General features: G+C 41.0%; 1 pseudogene; it reads right to left on the reverse strand.

Moving 5' to 3' along the window:
* Window positions 1-5015: 5015 nt before the first annotated feature.
* On the reverse strand, window positions 5016-7959 carry LOC145877148 (uncharacterized; annotated as a pseudogene).
* Window positions 7960-8785: the final 826 nt, after the last annotated feature.

An 8785-nucleotide genomic window follows, 5' to 3' on the forward strand; every position in this document is an offset into this window, starting at 1 on the left:
TTGCTTGAGATGGGAGTATCTAGAGTTGACAATTGATATATGCCATTGGATGAAATGGTGTTTTTGTTCAATACCGTAACAGGGAGGGACAGTTCTACGGGGACCAGATACTGGTCTATATAATGAACCCTGTTGACATAGCAGTTACTGTCTGATGTGATTTATTGATATCTGTCATACAAAACTTAACCTTTGTGAACTGTTACTAAGTATCTGTGGTTTGTCAATGTACGTTGAAGGGGCTGTATCGTTGCTATAAAAGATCCCTGTAGCCATTCTGTCATCACCTTCCTGGTTAATTCGAGAGAGTGTATTATTGAAGGTCAAGAACTTTTGCAAAAGTATCTTAAGTATTAAAGATGTAGTTTAACTCGGACTGGTGTGTTTGTAACTCCTCATTTGGTAATGCGGAAATTAGCCACCACAACAGTCACACAACTCTCATATCACAGTCACACAACTCTCATATCACAGTCACACAACTATCATATCACAGTCACACAATGCTATTCCCAAACATACCTAATCAATTAGTTGTTTTTCAACAATATTTTAACCTGCAGGAATATTTTCACATTTCTATCTCATAGTTAGTTCCTAGGATAATGCAACTCATACATATACATCTTTCAATACTTCTAAAATGGGGTCCAGGTTTAAAATAATTACAGGTTTAAAACAGTACGGTGCACCTGTAATTATCTTATACTATATCATAAATGGTCTTAACTAGTAAACACAGATTCTAGTTTTCATCCAGTTCACAAAGATAGCTGACTCAGCCTCAGAGCCTACTGACTGGGCCCTGTTTACACCTCCACACAGGAATAGACACCCAGATTCTACTGACTGGGCCCTGTTTACACCTCCACACAGGAATAGACACCCAGATTCTACTGACTGGGCCCTGTTTACACCTCCACACAGGAATAGACACCCAGATTCTACTGACTGGGCCCTGTTTACACCTCCACACAGGAATAGACACCCAGATTCTACTGACTGGGCCCTGTTTACACCTCCACACAGGAATAGACACCCAGATTCTACTGACTGGGCCCTGTTTACACCTCCACACAGGAATACACACTCAGAGCCTCCTGACTGGGCCCTGTTTACACCTCCACACAGGAATACACACTCAGAGCCTCCTGACTGGGCCCTGTTTACACCTCCACACAGGAATACACACTCAGAGCCTACGAGGCTTTTCTAAAAACTCCACTTTGCGTGTTTCGCTCACCTCTTTCTTTTTTTTAAACTAGGTTTGAGATGTGGTATCCACTCAGCTCGCTGCCTCTCAGATCAAAGGTGGGTCCATTTGCTCCGTTCCTGAAGTGTGGTCTCCCTGAGATCCCAAGTTAGAGGGATCCCTGCTGCACCATTTACCCAGGTTACCAGGAGCGGTCACCAAGTCAAGATTCACATCCCCATCGCCAAATGTGGTGGTTAATATCAAATGAGACAAACTTATCACACAAGTCAGAGTTATTCTTAAACTAAATCTTTATTCACTTATAAGGGAGCAGGTCAATACAACACACATATAAAGTCAATCAATTGGGTGCCCTATGATAATGATGGCTGGTCGAACAATCACCCCCAGATGATTCGTTGAGAGATGAATCACCACCAGATGATTCGTTGAGAGATGAATCACCCCCAGATGATTCATTGAGAGATGAATCACCCCCAGATGATTCGTTGAGAGATGAATCACCCCCAGATGATTCATTGAGAGATGAATCACTCCCAGATGATTCGTTGAGAGATGAATCACCCCCAGATGATTCGTTGAGAGATGAATCACCCCCAGATTCGTTGAGAGCCCCGAGACAAAAGTACAAAGGTCTTTTACAGCCAAGATACACCCCTTTCAACCTACATGACGAACAACAGATGTATAGAACGGGTCACAAGGTTAAGATTTGTATGAAAGATACTTATAATTCTCAGCAGACAGTATCTGCTATAAAAACAGTACTCTTTGTGTAGAGACCAGGGTCTGGCCCTGAGGTCATCTCTCCCTGGTACCATATAGAACAGAAACATTAACTCATGTTCTGGAATGCAGTCTCTTTAGGTTTTATCACCCAAAAGACATTGTAAATCTCCTGTCAGTGTTTTCTCCCAGAGGCCCATCCTCAGTAAAACACAGACACAATAGTTATAAGAACCCTCTATTCTGTTGCATAAAACAACCATTTGATGCAATAAAAGTATAATAACATAATCTTGCAATTTTGCTCTCACAATGTCCACTGAAAGTTGACTAGTAACAACAACTGGGACCCAAAAGACACCCACCATGAGGCCCACTAAATCTGCCCAAGAAGAGGAAAACAAAAGAAAAACCCACACCAAACTTAAAGACAGGAAGTGGAGCAACTAAAGGTGTTGACTCTCCACATCTATCAAGACAACTGGAGCACTGGGCCAGACACTCTTAAATAGAACCTGGACCAGCACAGGTGAAACACCTTCCCACTAACGAGATGGACAAGCCAGCACAGGTGTAACACATACTGACTAACGAGGTGACACCAATCAGTGCGTCCTACGTGCTAACGAGCTAGCTTGTTATGGATAGGGAGCAGTATTTTCACAGCCGGATAAAAAACGTACCCGATTTAATCTGATTATTACTCCTGCCCAGAAACTAGAATATGCATATAATTATTAGCTTTGGATAGAAAACACTCCAAAGTTTCTAAAACTGTTTGAATGGTGTCTGTGAGTATAACAGAACTCATTTGGCAGGCCAAAACCTGAGAAGATTCCAAACAGGAAGCGCCCTCTGACTATTTCTTGGCCTTCTTGATCATCTCTATCCAAAACAGGGGATCTCTGGCATAACGTGACATTTTCTAACGCTCCCATAGGCTCTCAGAAGGCGCCAGAACTTTGAATGATGACTTTGCAGGCCATGGCTGAAAAACAGTAGCACATTTGGATAGTGGTCGATCTGAGAACAATGAGACTGGGGGCGCGTGCACGAGCCGACACCATGTTTTTATTTTTTCCGTCTTTGAACGAAAACAGGGTTTTCCAGTCGGAATATTATCGCTTTTTTACGAGAAAAATCGCATAAAAATTGATTTTAAACAGCGTTTGACATGCTTTGAAGTACGGTAATGGAATATTTTGACATTTTTTGTCACGAAACGCGCCGGGCGCGTCACCCTTCTTTACCCTTCGGATAGTGTCTTGAACGCACAAACAAAACGCCGCTATTTGGATATAACTATGGATTATTTGGAACCAAACCAACATTTGTTATTGAAGTAGAAGTCCCGGGAGTGCATTCTGACGAAGAACAGCAAAGGTAATCAAATTTTTCTTATAGTAAATCTGAGTTTGGTGAGTACCAAACTTGGTGGGTGTCAAAATAGCTAGCCATGATGGCCGGGATATCTACTCAGAATATTGCAAAATGTGCTTTCACCGAAAAGCTATTTTAAAATCGGACACCGCGATTGCATAAAGGAGTTCTGTATCTATAATTCTTAAAATAATTGTTATGTTTTTTGTGAACGTTTATCGTGAGTAATTTAGTAAATTCACCGGAAGTGTTCGGTGGGAATGCTAGTTCTGAACGTCACATGCTAATGTAAAAAGCTGGTTTTTGATATAAATATGAACTTGATTGAACAAAACATGCATGTATTGTATAACATAATGTCCTAGGAGTGTCATCTGATGAAGATCATCAAAGGTTAGTGCTGCATTTAGCTGTGGTTTTGGTTTTTGTGACATTATATGCTAGCTTGAAAAATGGGTGTCTGATTATTTCTGGCTGGGTACTCTGCTGACATAATCTAATGTTTTGCTTTCGTTGTAAAGCCTTTTTGAAATCTGACAGTGTAGTTAGATAAAGGAGAGTCTTGTCTTTAAAATGCTGTAAAATAGTCATATGTTTGAAAAATGGAAGTTTTCGGATTTTCGAGGACTTTGTATTTCGCGCCACGCCCATCATTGGATATTGGAGCAGGTGTTCCGCTAGCGGAACGTCTAGATGTAAGAGGCTAGACGTGCTAACGAGCTAGACGTGCAAAAATCCAAACCTCAAAATATAAATGGAAAAACCAAAGACTGTAACACCTTAAGAGAATGCTTACCACCAACAGAAAACAACTTCCATTTCACATTATAATCAACTACAATGCTTCACCTTCACCAATATAAACATGGTGTCTACTGGCTGTCAACAATTAAAAACAAGAAAAAAACGTATTTTTTCCCCACTAGCTTCTAGAACTCTCGTCTCCTTGGAACGAGCCCGAACAAAACTCATCTCCAATACGGAAAAACGTGCAGTCAAAAAAAGATCCATGGCAACTCACTGGCTAAACGCTAAACACAAAACTTTTTGACTGCCCACCCTTGAGACAGTTACAAACCAAATTGTCCTCATCATGGACACAACAACCAAAAACACTGTTGTTTTGACAAGTAGCAATAAATCAATGATATCGATTAGGGGGAAATCAGGTTGTACGTGCTGTTGAAACTAGCATAACTAAAAAAACACATGGAAATGGGAGATATATTTTACCTCACTGGTTAGAGGACAACCTGCAGAAGACAGTCAGCTACATCTTGGAGTGATGTATTTAAATGTAGGGGTCGCTTAACAAAGGAACGCAAAACTTATTTGTCATAACTCATCGATATCATGTTGAAATCAATTGTGCCGAGAGGAGGGAGATGAGGTTGCACGTCCTGTTAAAACTAACAGCTCAAAAACCACATGGAATCTGGGAATAATGTGTACATCACTGGTTAGAGGACAATTTGTAGAAAACAGCTAGCTACATTTTGAAGTGTTGCATTGTGATTGAAGTGGGTCACCAACATGGTAAGTGTTACACAACTCTATTTGTGTTAGTCACTTTTTATTAAATCACATAAATAGTAACTCTTCCATTTCAGAGCCTGGATTTTCCCCCTGAGGCTAATATCCATATCATGTTGAAATCAATAGAACAGGGGACAAACGTTTAGGGTTCTACAATGTGACATCATTAAAAATCTCCGACTACAATGTTAAAACATTCTACATTGTGAGATTTAATTTCATTTATATCATGAAACAACTCCTTCATGTATGTATTCTCTGATATTTGATCAGAGATCTTTTATCAGATTATCTCTGGGCACAGCTATGAGGTTTCTCTTCTGTGTGTGTTCTCTGGTGTACAGTCCTCTGCCCAGATCGACCAAACCTCTTCCCATATTGAGCACAGATATAAGGTTTCTCTCCTGTTTGTGTTCTCTGGTGGTATGTTAGGCGGCTTTGCTGAGTAAAACTCTTCCCACATTGATCACAGCTATAAGATTTCTCTCCTGTGTGTGTTCCCCTGTGGTATATCAGGCTGCTTGACCGAGTAAAACTTTTCCCACATTGATTACAGCTATAAGGTTTCTCTCCTGTGTGTGTTCTTTGGTGTGATATCAGGTTGCATAGCTGAGTAAAACTTTTCCCACATTGATTACAGCTATAAGGTTTCTCTCCTGTGTGTGTTCTCTGGTGCACTGTCAGATATCTAGATTGACAAAAACTCTTCCCACAGTGACCACAGCTATAAGATTTCTCTCCTGTGTGTATTCTCTGGTGCACTGTCAGATCTCCAGATTGACAAAAACCTTTTCCACATTGACCACAGCTGTAAGGTTTCTCTCCTGTGTGTATTCTCTGGTGTAAAGTCAGAGAGACAGATGTAGTAAAACTCTTCCCACATTGATCACAGCTATAAGGTTTCTCTCCTGTGTGTGTTCTCTGGTGTAAAGTCAGAGCGCTAGATTGACTAAAACTCTTCCCACAGTGACCACAGCTATAAGGGTTCTCTCCTGAGTGTATTCTCTGGTGCACTGTCAGATCTCCAGATTGACAAAAACCTTTTCCACATTGACCACAGCTGTAAGGTTTCTCTCCTGTGTGTATTCTCTGGTGTAAAGTCAGAGAGACAGATGTAGTAAAACTCTTCCCACGTTGATCACAGCTATAAGGTTTCTCTCCTGTGTGTGTTCTCTGGTGTAAAGTCAGAGCGCTAGATTGACTAAAACTCTTCCCACAGTGACCACAGCCAGAAGGTTTCTCTCCTGTGTGTATTCTCTGGTGTAAAGTCATAGAGCCAGATGTAGTAAAACTCTTCCCACATTGATCACAGCTATAAGGTTTCTCTCCTGTGTGTGTTCATTGGTGCACTGTCAGATAGCGAGACTGACTAAAACTCTTCCCACATTGATCACAGCTATAAGATTTCTCTCCTGTGTGTATTCTCTGGTGTGATATCAGGCTGGTTGACTGAGTAAACCTCTTCCCACATTGACTACAGCTATAAGGTTTCTCTCCTGTGTGGATTCTCTGATGAATTTTAATGCCTGATGAGGTGAATCTCTTCCCACAGTCAGAGCAGCAGTGAGTTCTCTTCCCTGTGGGTCTCTGCTGGTGTTTCTTGAGGTGTTCTGATCTGGAGAGACTCTTCTCTGCCTCTTCAGCATCACGAGGTTGTTGAGGCTCCCCAGAGGATCCACGATAGTCCCGTCTCTCTCCTGTGTGAACAACAAAGTCAGACAGATGGTTAAAGGCCCACAACAGTGGTAATCCACTGTAAAAGGTGATGCCAACAGCGGAGCCATGATGTTGGACAACAATTGACGTCTGTAATGAATGTAAAAATTATTTGACAATTGTCTTAAAATGAGCAAGAATAGTCATATTTTGTCTTGTTTTCACATGAGTAGTAACATAGATGATTGTAGGCTAGAAATACGTTATTCATGTTGTTGAAACTCTAAACAGTGTGCCAGACGACTTTTGGTCTCCAATATAGGCCCCTTTCTGTGTTTGCTAAAATTGCGGCACGAGTGCGATGCACATGCAATTTGGTTATAGAAACTCCTCCAGCTAATGAGGAAACCACTTGTTATGGATGTACTATATCTGCCTGGAGCAAAAATGGTGAGCAAAGATTTTAGTTTTTCACAATGTATTCTGAATGGGGGAAACTCAGGGGAGTAACCTCCATTTCCAGGTTGCTTATGAGTTCATTTCACACTACCTTGGATTAAAATTGTAAGGCTTGTTTGAATGTCCTGTTTAATATAATGTTTGCTACAGTATTATGAATTATGTGTAATTATAGAAGAACCACGTTAATAAAAGTATCCATTTGGGTGTTGTCAATAAAAGTTAAGATTTTATTTTTTATTTCTCCTTTGTTTAACCAGGAAGGCCAGTAGAGAACAAGTTCTCATTTATAACTGTGACCTGGTGAAAATAAGGCAAAGCAGTGCGACACAAACAACAGAGTTACACGTTGGATAAACAAACGTACAGTCAATAACACAATAGAAAAATCTACATACAATGTGTGCAAATGGAGTACGGAGGCAAGGCAATAAATAGACCATAGTAGTGAAGTAATTACAATTTAACAAATTAACACTGGAGAGATAGATGTGCAGATGATGATGTGCAAGTAGAAATACTGGTGTGCAAAAGAGCAAAAAAAGTAAATAAAAACATGGGGATGAGGTAGGCAGTTGGATGGGCTATTTACAGATGGGCTGTGTACAGCTGCAGCGATCGGTAAGCTGATCAGATAGCTGATGCTTAAAGTTAGTGAGGGAGATATATGTCTCCAACTTCAGCGATTTTTGCAATTCGTTCCAGTCATTGGCAGCAGAGAACTGGAAGGAAATGCGGCCAAAGTAGGTGTTGGCTTTGGGGATGACCAGTGAGATATACCTCCTGGAGCGCGTGCTATGGGTGGGTGTTGCTATGGTGACCAGTGAGCTGAGTGAAGTCGGCCTAGCAAAGACTTATAGATGACCTGGAGCCAGTGGGTTTGGCGACGAATATGTATACCAGGTCGATTAGAAAGGCCTGCTCGCAGAAGTGTTCTAGGGAGCATTTGACAGTGATGAGGGGTGGCCGTTTGACCGCAAACCCATAACGGATGCAAGCGATGAGGCAGTAATCTCTGAGATCCTGATTGAAAACAGCAGAGGTGTATTTGGAGGGCAAGTTGGTCAGGATAATATCTATGCGGGTACCCATGTTTACAGATTTAGGGGTTGTACCTGGTGGGTTCCTTGATAATTTGTGTGAGATTGAGGGCATCTAGCTTGAATTGTAGGACGGCCGGGGTGTTAACCTCACTAGGGTAGGGGGCACTATTTTCACCTCCGGATGAAAAGCGTGCCAAAGTAAACTTGGTAGATTTGGATAGAAAACACTCTAAAGTTTCCAAAACGGTTAAAATAATGTCTGTGAGTATAACAGAACTGATATGACGGCGAAAACCTGAGAAAAATACATCCAGGAAGTGGGATTTGTTGTTGTTGTAGTTTTCCATTGACTGCCTATACAGATTCCATTGACTTAGGTCTCAAATTGCACTTCCTATGGCTTCCACTAGATGTCAACAGTCTTTAGAAATAGTTTCAGGCTTGCATCCTGAAAAATGAGAGTGTAAGACCACTCTGAATGAGTGGACCATTCAGTATCTCAGAGATTTTTCATGCGCGAGACCGAGAGCGCACCTTTCTTGTTTACCTTTTATATTGACGACGTTATTGTCCGGTTGAAATGTTATATATTATTTAGGCTAAAAACAACCTGAAGATTGATTATAAACATCGTTTGACATGTTTCTACGAACTTTACTGATACTTTTCGGATTTTTCGTCTGGCTGTTGTGATTGCCTTTGAGCCTGTGGATTACTGAACAAAACGCATGAACAAAACGGAGGTTTTTGGATATAAAGAGAGACTTTA

This window comes from Salmo salar, unplaced genomic scaffold (assembly GCF_965601325.2).
Source record: "Salmo salar unplaced genomic scaffold, fSalSal1 ptg000691l, whole genome shotgun sequence".
Taxonomy (NCBI): domain Eukaryota; kingdom Metazoa; phylum Chordata; class Actinopteri; order Salmoniformes; family Salmonidae; genus Salmo; species Salmo salar.